Below are 10,102 nucleotides of genomic sequence, written 5' to 3'. Positions count from 1 at the left end.
GCAAACAGCGATCAAGTCGTACGCTAAATACGTACCAAGGGCTGTTATCTAAAGCTAACCGCAAGTAAAATTACGTAAGAAGAAAAGGAGAATGCCAAAATGGAAAACTCCATTTCCCGTGATTAACGCGGATCTTTCAACAAGGATATCCGGGTACGGTCACCGTCGCCTAATGCAAATATGTAATAAAGATATATTTAATGACTCGCTAAAGCGAGTTTACGCAGAACCTTTAAGATTTCGTGTTTTTCTTTCATTTTTTCTAGCTTATACTGTACAAAGGTCCTTCTTATGATAAATGGTACATTTTAATCTTATTAGTCTCGAAACCAGCTAGCGGCACTATATCGCCATCCAGTGGTCAATGGTATGAACCACATCTGAAATTATTGTTTCAGACCGTCGGTAGAAGCCACCCAGGCCAGGGGGCTAATATTGCAATGCAAAAGATATGATCTTCAGCTTTACAGGCATAGCATTCTGACCACTGCCAAATGAGTGAGTAACACTGATTATCTCTTCAGTATCTCTTCAGGACTATTAGACCAGAGTTGTCAAACGTATGCGAAATAATTTCATCTTAATTATTAAAGGGACATAAAATGCTACACATATAAAGGCTACTTTACATCACTGAGCCCTGCTCTCAAAAATTGACATACATGTCACACTGTCTGTGAAGCTGGATTTAAGAAATACGTGTTTAAAGTTAACGTTTTAAAAACATGTTTAGCGCCATCTTCTGTCAACAAGGAACGTGGTTGGTTGGTTGTCTAATGTTCGAGTTTGTAAAGCACCAGTGCCTATCAGAGGGGAGAGGGACAATATCTGGTTTAATGGGTTTCCCCTCCAGTTTTGTTATTTAAATATAGACGAGTGGTATCCACAGAAACATCAACGGATCCTCTTGTTCATCCAATGACACCTACACAGACATGTCGGGAGCAGAAAAAGGACCTCTCATAGATCCTGAAAGGGCAGGTTGCATCACACAATTCATTGAATCAACAGCAAAAGAACACCAAAACTACGCTTCACATCTGAAAAAGATTGTAATGAATCTCCTACTCTGTCTTGTTTCAACCACAATAGAATCGCACGTCCTGCACAGCTCTATTTCTCAATGTGCTTTGAGACCAGTTTTCCATCAAAAATCTCTATTTTCTGCACTATTCACTTGCATACTACACACCAGTCTACTGTTGTGTACAATGTTGTCGGTCGGTGGTTTTCTTTTCGTGTTTTCCCCAAAAATGACCTCTGACAAGAAAGCCTAATTTCTGCTTTTCAATACTGAAGAAATTTTTTAACTTTTACAAATTATGTCAAATTGCAAGACAATTACCTATGTCTCTAATAAAACCTCTGTAACCTCTGTAAAACCTCTGTAAGAAATTTCTTTCATGCAGATACCTTTGCAGATTTTAGAAAAACATGGGGGGGGAAATGTAAGCTACTTGAGGAAAAAAACAAACAGCTAGAAGAGGAAAACCATATATTGAAGCATGAGAACGTGGATATGGTAAAACCTTAACAATGCACACATCCAAGTTGTGTTCGAAAAGAACAGAAGTAATTTCAGAATAAAAAACATCTGGAAGAGATGCAAGAATTGGAGCACAAATACAAAGATCTGGAAGAGAAGAATAATCTTTATGCAGCTACAAGAGATGGACAGCATAAAAAGTCAGCATGCACAGCTGGAAGAAAAACATAAACAGCTGGAGCACATATACCAAATAATGGAGGGAAAGATGCATCTGGAAGTGGCAGAGCTGGAAGCGAAGTTGAAAGATGCACACACAATACATGATACATCATGATCATGATACACATGACTACAAGCAATTTCAGCAAAGCAAACAAATAGAAGAAAAACAAGAACTGCAGCAGAAATGTAAAGCATTTGAGATGAAGAACCAACAGCTGCAGAACAGAAATGCAGCAGGAGAAAATAAAACAAGTGCAAGATTACGAAAAACTGGTAAAAAAGCACAAAGAAGTGGAGGCCAGAAATTCTGAAATACTCAAAACATACAATGAGAGGCAAAATATAAAAAAACAGAGAAACTCAAAAGGACAAGACAGAACAGCTGCAAAATTGTGCAGTGTTTTAGCCGAAGAATAAAATAAATAATGTAGTTTAAAATAATAAACTGTGGAACAAAAACAGAACTCGTGGAACATCAGGCGACGAGGAGGAGGCCAAGAAAAAAAGCAAAGAAAGGAAAAAGAAGAAAAAAATAAAATGGGAGAAAGAGCCGGAGAAAAAGAAAAAAGGCTCCTGGTCCTGGGTGACCAGAAACAGGAAACATTCTGCTGACAAGAGTGCGCACGAGGCTGCTGGGGGTTCAGCAGGCTGGACAACAGTCGCTTCCACATCCCTCCTTTCTCCACCTGGCCTCCATTCCATTCTGTTCCACTTCTCCATCTCTTCCTCCACCTCTCTTAAATCAACGCTCACTGATCTTTCTCTCCATCATCATCCATCATTCACCATATCCACCTTCCAACTGTTAAATAATAATAATGATCCTCTTGTAATTTGCTAAAACTATAAGTGTACTTTCAGGGCGTAGCACCGCGGGAAAGAAGGACACCTTTTTGGGAAATCATAAGGATGGTGCAGCATTTCCAACCTTTCATCAGCCTCTAGAAATGATATCAGTGATGAAGTTACTTTGGTTGATATGGTTGATGGATTTTCCCCATTAAAGAATAGAGTCATCAACATATAATGTACACATCAGAATAAAATGAGAGTTGGGCTTTAACAGAATGTTTAATTTTGATGGTCTCAAATCACTTTAATGAAACCAACAAAAACAACTTAAAACCTAAAAACATACAAACATGGTTCACACACACAACATCAATCTCTGATGTCCTGTCCTCTCATTGTTTCTGCTCAATATTATTATTTCTCCCATTTCAGAATCCAGACAACAGCAGAGAACATCTGGTAAAACTGTGTCTCTACAGTTTTTGGGGGGGATCTTCCTCACATTGTTTCCTGTGATTTCTTTGTTGCTGTGTCTCTCTCTTTCTTTAACAATATCAGTTCTCACTGATGAGTTCTAACCTCGATGTCCAATTATCCTGCACGCCTGAGATTCATCCATTCATCAGCATCCTGCAAAAGTTAAACCTTGTATCTCCTCATCATGCTGTGACAGATTTGTCATGCGTTGTTTTTCATTCCAGCTTGTTTCCACTTGTTCATTGAGTTTTATGGCCTAGTGAGGACTAAATCAGGGATACCAAACTCATTTTAGATTGTGGGCCACATACAGCTAATTTTTATCTTAAGTAAGCCATTTCTCCGCGTGATAAAGTGGTAAATAAGTTTAACACCCCTGTATTAGAACAAGAAGCAGAGCTTTGAAATGTCCTTTAAGATGCCTGGAGAATTATTCATGAGGACTACTTAAAGAAGATACAAGATAGCCTGCCTAAGGGAATTCAGACTGTGTTGAATAATAAAGGCGGTCATGCCAATTATTGACTTGTTGGAATTGTATACTCTGCATGGTCATGGGCGATCAAGGCTTATTGATGCATTGGGGAGTTAAAAGGCTGCCCCATGTGGTTGAATCGCAGAGACAACCTACTGTACCTCAAACTGCTAAAAAGGTTCATGCTGGTTCAAACAGAAAGGTGTCAGAATACACAGTGCATCACAGTTTCTTGTGTATGGGGCTGACCCCATTACAGTGAACCCATTACCAGATCCTGACAGCTTGGTATTAGGCTTGTAAGGACAGAAATCACTCTTGGTGATGATTATATTATGCATTTCTTCAAGACAAATTTTGTGTAAGTGTACTGTGGTTCTAAACAGACAGAAATTTAGAGGAGTTCCTGCGCTGCAGATCCGGAGTAAGTGGGATCACCCTTAAAAACAACCTTCAGCTATGATTTCTATGTAGCTCATATGTAGTTCACATGTAGCCCACATGTAGTTCATGTAGAAACTATGTAGCCAGTAGACATCGCAGAATGTGAGGTAACATGTTCATGATGGCTAAACATCTAAGATAATGAGAAGTTGAAACTACCTGAACATAGAAACTGGACAACAGGAAGTATCAGTGTATTGTAAACTCTAACTCTGAGTCACACATGGTAAAAGTTTAATTAGAGGTAAATATTCTTCCCATCACCATAAAAAGACATCCCCAAGTTGTCCTTGATCACAGATGCAGATGTAAGCAATGTGAAAAAAAGATCTAATAATTTAAACAGGTGTTACTGAATGAAAAACTATTAAAAACTAAGTACATCCTTTCTGCTTCCATAGGAATTAAGCAGGTAAGTAGCAGCCAGGTGCTGCTAATCAAATGCACTTGATTAACTGATCATCAACAAGTTTGAGCACCTCTATAAGCAGCAGCATTTGGTAGTATATTGGTCTGAAGCATTCAGGTGTGTGTTAATACAATGATTAATACCAAATGGTTAAAAAAAAACAAAAAAACAAGCACAGCATATCTGCACGAACGCCTCATACGAACTGTCAAACACGAGGAGGAAGGTTGATGACTTGGGTTTGTTTTTCAGCAACAGCACCTAACCACCTCGCAGTCACTGAGTCAACCATGAACCCTCTGTATCCCAAATGATTCTAGAGTACAATGTGAGGCTGTCTGTCCCGACAGCTAAAACTTAGCTGAAACTGGATAATCCAACAGGACAATGATGTCAAGCACAGCAGCAAATCTACAACAGAATAGCTGAAAGAGAAAAGAATTCTATTCAATCTCCATTGAAATGCTGTGATGGGACCTTAAAAGAGCAGTGCATATACAACTGCCCGCAAACCTCAATGAACTGAAGCAATGTTGTAAAGAAGAGAGACCCAAAATTCCTCCACAATGATGCAAGAGACTAATAGTCATACAGAAAATGATTACTTCAGTTTTTGCTGCTACAGGTAGACCTACAAGCTACTGAACCATGGCCTGTACAAAGTTTTTCACAGGAATACAGAGTCTTGTATAAGCTTTCTTTTTCACCTAACCATAAAACATATAAAACAGCCAATAATTTTGCCAAAGGAATTACAAAACCTAAAGTACATGAAATGAGACTGCCTTTGTTGTTTATGTTCAGCCTGAGCATACTGTAAATTGACTGTAATAAAAATGTTCTATAATTGCTCTATATAGAAATATTCAATACATTTTAAAACCTTGAGTTAGAGAAAGCTGTAGCATATATAATAATACTAATGATGCATTATATGGCATCACTAGGCCCTTTTATATGCCAGGTTCTGTTTCAGTGCCCAGCAAAGTGTGACAGCTTGTGTTTTCTGCTGTCACACTTTGATAACTAAGACTAAAGTCACTTATAACTGTGTCCTTCCATAACCTCACCCAGCTTGCTGTTCCTGGCAACGACGCATTGCCTACATATAAAAACTGTGATTAAAAACATGATGATTACGGAGGGGAGGCTGATAACAACCTGGTGAAAGATGACAATGTCAATTGACAGTGAAGAACCCTTGACCCTGACGCCATGGCTTCTACAATAAAAAATCAGATTTACTCTTATTTTAAATAAGTATATATTATATGGCATTATAATTGTTTCAAAAACATTATATTGGTGATGGGTCATTATGAACATTAGAACAATTTACTGTTGCTTGACTTAGACTTACAAGTCAGGAAGCCTAATGTGGCAGAGACCATTCTTACAAAACATGTTCCCACTAAACTGAAACTTTGAAGCAAACAAATGAAGGGAACTAAAGAGATTGCAATACTTCAAATAAGGCTGGTTCAAAAAGCAAGTCAGTCGACACAGACTCGTGTTAATTTTTATGGCAGAAATGAACATATTTACAGCCTGATTTTTTTTTTAAAGAAAGGATATTGGTCGGATATTGATCTCCTGCATTATTAGAGACGTAAACGCTAACAGTCAGGTGTTTCATGTATTGGCTGCTAGACAGTCCTAGACATATTCTAATGTGCTATATAAATGAATTGGAGCTCTGGTAAGAAATATTGATAAATTAGTTGACTTGCTGTGCAGTTCATTTTGGTAACAGATTGTTCAAGAAGTCTGTTTTATATACTGAAATTCTAGTTTTTCTAATAGTTGAGCTAATTAGCAAGTATCTGTGCCTGTACACTGAACCTGCACAGTCTGCTGACAGATCTTGTTAACCAAGCTTAATTGTCCCCCCTTCCCTTACCCCCCAAATTAAAATGGCAGTAGCCTTAAAAATACAGTTGAGGCCACATAGAAAATTGGAGCCCACAAAAAAGTGCTTTCTACATTTGTGTTCTAATGTTACTAATGGAGAGCCTTGATGTGTTACTTCAAAGAAGTCTCCTTTGGAGGTGAAAAAGATGCTTTTCATTTTTTGTACGATAAATTCATCCATCATATATTGTCTGGAAGAATCTTCAGTTATTAAGGGCTTTCTCTTAATTTATCAGTCAGCTGCATGTGTTTCCCCCGTATATGATAAAGGCATTCATATCAAACGACAGTGAGACACAGAAGCTTTGCAGGATTTGATGTTTGCCAGACGAGAATGTTATTCTGCAAAATCCTGGATTAAAAGGCAGGAAATATGGTGCAGAGGGTTTCTTTTTTAAATATGACTTTAAAAAAAAACAAACGTATTCAGCTACTTCAGCAGTGTTTAGGTTAAAATATTAAAATTAATGCAAAAGTAATTAACAACCAACAAAAACTACCATCAAGGTATGTTTGAGGTCAAATAAATCATCCCAAAATAAATAAAAGATTGTGATTAGGAGACAATAAAGTAATGAATAGTGATAAAGTCTGCTCCCTGCAGCTAGGTGCACGCACACTTGCTCCATCCACTGTCATGTAAAATATTACATCCAAGTCATAAACACTATCAAACATGGATGCTAGCTAGCTTCCTGGTTGATTAAATTAAGCCAATAGTCTAAAAACTTGCATTCTGCTGCAAGGCCACCGGATGGGGAGATATGGTTGTAAAAAGATTTCCAGTCCTGTAGAATTCTATGGGGTAAATATTTTCTTTGTTGATTGCTTCAGTTCTTGAGATTATTGTTATTACTTGGGAGTGAATTGTGTTTAAGAATGCACTGCACACCTAGCCTTCAACCTTTGCTAAAGTAATTTGAACACTGTAAGATTTTGTATAGTCCTATTTATGGTATTAGTATCAGTGCCAGCTAGTGGCACGCTGATGCTATCTAGTGGTTAACAGTATGAACCATGTTGGCTCCAAAACTTAATGTTCTTTTAAAATTAAAGACAAAAATATAAATTTGTAAGTAGCTACCTACAGTGTAATTATGTACTTTGTGATATTTGACAACTTTGCATACCATATCTTGTCATCAGACTCCTATTATTGCTGATCTACAACTTTACCTCCATAAAGCTGGTCTCAGGAGGGACTCTGATGACTTTCTTTCTTATAATTTTGACCCTAGTCTTTATTGATGCACACTCACAGTCACACCTACAGCCAATTTAGAATCGCCCAGTAACCATGGCAGGAAGCTGGAGTATGTGGAGAAAACCCACACAAGTACAGGAAAACTCCACACAGAAAGGGTAGAAAGCAGAGGAGAAAATGTGTTTGTGGGAGAAGAATAAGACAAGAAGAGGTGTGTGTGTTTCAGTGAACAGGAGATGGGTCAGCTAAAGGGTCAGATGGGTGTCTCAGGTCCTGTGTCAGGTTTTTGCTGCTGCTGTTTTTTTTTTTTTTTGTTTGTTTGTTTTTGTTTTTAAGGCAGAGACCTCTTCTTTTATCCTCCACTTGTCCAGTTTCTTCAATTGACTATACCAAGATATACCAAGTTCTTGGCTAAAAGGTCTTTGAGAATCACTTTAAAAAAGAACTACTAGTTCATGCCGGTCAAACTGTTATGTACGGCATTATTTTTTTGATTCAGTGAAAGGAAGGGCTCACTAGTTCGCTCAGTCTTCTGGGGGAGCAGAGAAGGAGATGAGAGACAGGAAGGAGACAAGAGCAGGTGTGTGTGCATGTGTGTGTCTGTGTGAGGACACTTAATTAAACATAATCTTATCCTTTTCAATAACATCATGATAATACACACAAAAGCTGGTGAGTGCACTTCAAACATTTGTGTAAATATATTACACATAATATACAACATGATTGTTACTTCCGTACAATTGTGGGCATTTAAATTAAAAACAAACAAAACACATAGCTAGTTTTGATTCAGTACGCTAAACCCTAGCATGGCTGGGTTTACCCTTTACAAAATGTCTTGTGTTGATGAGTTAGTGAAATAACTTTATCACTGTGTCTTATGATACAACATACATCCTCTTTGTTGTTGATACTGGGTGTAACCGTGTATATCTTGCATCTGTCCATTGCCAGCTATTTTATTTTTTTACAAATCCAGCCAACTCTCAAGTTAATGTGCTTTTTTCAATCTGACAAGCTTCAGTTTTCTGCATTCTCTTCAGCGTCCTCTTATCACCACACTGTGCCAGTGTTGCTGTGGCCCTTCCACTCCATCTTAGTCTGCTGTCCCTTTAAAACAGGGGAGAGATGTAAATGTCTTTGGAGTAAAGGGTAGCATGTGAAGCATTCAGTTGAGTGAGTCTGGATTACCTCTTTTAATGTCTGTGTCACTCGGGTTGTTTGAACAAGGAAAGTTCAAAGGATTAAGCCGATTCGCTAATGAAGAAGCGGGGCAAAGTCTAAAACCCATTAAACTCTTATTAATATAATTGTCCTGTCCGAAATCAATCATCACAATTGACTCTGGCCTGGAGACGGGGCACAAATAGTGGCTTCGATTTTGCACTAAAAAAGCGGTAAATATAATGGGATTAAAGAAACTCGCTAATTATAAATAGCATACTGTGTAATTTTACGGGGGGGAGAGACATGTTGCCACCAGCAAGAAGACACAAAGTTGAAATCCGGTGGATCACAGTGATTTATCTTCAGGGTTGAGCTAGGCGGAGCGAAGCATCCCCCCCGATAGACAGAAGCAGGCAGTCCGGGGCGGAGAAAAGTTACAGCTTGGTGGAGTTGTTTCTCGTGCTGCTACGGCTCGCTACACATTACCGGTGTCACAAACTAATTGTTTAGAACACAGTGACAAAAGCTAAGTAGTCGCTTGACTCTAGCTAACAAGAACGGCACCCGGGAATAGTTGAAAAGGAAACAAATACTTCTTCGACAAGAAGGTATGGAAATGACTGCATCTTACACTTTTTGTCCCCACTTGTGCACTTGTTCGCTATTCATTTCCTTTCCGCTTAATATCTCTGCTTCACTCTGTTTTCTGGACGATTTTTTTCATTTAAAAAATCTTAGCTGGCCCACTTCAGTCAACTTTTTGTGGGTGTATTGTTTTCAAAGGCCAGTGTCGGTGCGTACACACAGTTGTCATGACAATGCTAGGGAAACCCTGCGCGAGGCACGTTGAGAGACACAAAAGGACCCCGGCTTAGCTTTGCTTTTAAACTTTTTTTTTAAATTAAAAAACCCCAAAGAGTGTTCTTTTTTTGTCTTTTACCCGTCAACGAGAAAGATATAAAAAACAAACAAACAAACAAAACAAAACCCAAAAAAAAAAAGCGGCTTTGTCAACATTTATTTATTAGTATCCTGTGTCAGTGGAAAGAGGAGCACTTCGGGGGAGGTAACGAGGTCAGAAGGATATGTGGAATCTGTTGGGCTAAGGTGTGTCCTGTGTTTATATGAGGCAGATTGTGACCCTGCCAGTCAGGAAAAGGATGCTTTTAGTCGGCCCTTTGCTGCTTTATGGTCAGCACACATGTGGAAATGACTGGCTTCTACAATAGAGAGTTAGCAACACACAATTGTCTTAGGGGAAAAGGAAAAAGATGTGTGTGTGTGTGTGTGTGTGTGTGTGTGTGTGTGTGTGTGTGTGAGTGTGTGAGAGAGAGAGAGAGAGAGAGAGAGAATGGAAGTAGTAGCTGTGTGAATGACAAAATAAATACATGTGTTACACTACGGTATGTTTGCATTTGTGTGTAGATGGTAGGAAACTGAGGACTGGGTAACATTAGGTGGTCATCAACTTACGGGTGGGGGTTTTTGAAGGTGAGTGGAGGGTAACTA

The 10,102-nt window shown here is 38.6% G+C and overlaps 1 protein-coding gene and 1 long non-coding RNA gene across 2 annotated transcripts in view; one reads left to right on the top strand and one right to left on the bottom strand.

The window, feature by feature from the left end:
• Positions 1 to 8,196: 8,196 nt before the first annotated feature.
• Positions 8,197 to 9,694, bottom strand: LOC146568331 (uncharacterized). The gene is made up of 3 exons (XR_014893614.1): positions 9,225 to 9,694; positions 8,618 to 8,706; positions 8,197 to 8,536 (listed from the first exon to the last, which is right to left on the bottom strand). It is a non-coding gene; the product is annotated as an uncharacterized LOC146568331 (long non-coding RNA).
• Positions 8,987 to 10,102, top strand: part of ankfn1b (ankyrin repeat and fibronectin type III domain containing 1b) — a 155,438-nt gene continuing 154,322 nt past the window's right edge. Inside the window, exon 1 of the mRNA XM_085284320.1 lies at positions 8,987 to 9,201. The gene's annotated coding sequence lies outside the window, so the exon portion shown is untranslated. The remainder of the gene's footprint in view (positions 9,202 to 10,102) is intronic.

This window comes from Mchenga conophoros, linkage group LG8, assembly GCF_057382185.1.
Source record: "Mchenga conophoros isolate Kocher_MC1m ecotype Shallow Benthic linkage group LG8, M_conophoros_male_GT1.1, whole genome shotgun sequence".
NCBI classification, from domain to species: Eukaryota; Metazoa; Chordata; class Actinopteri; order Cichliformes; family Cichlidae; genus Mchenga; species Mchenga conophoros.
Note: the sequence above shows the minus strand (reverse complement) of the source record. Positions and strands in the feature narration are given on the sequence as shown.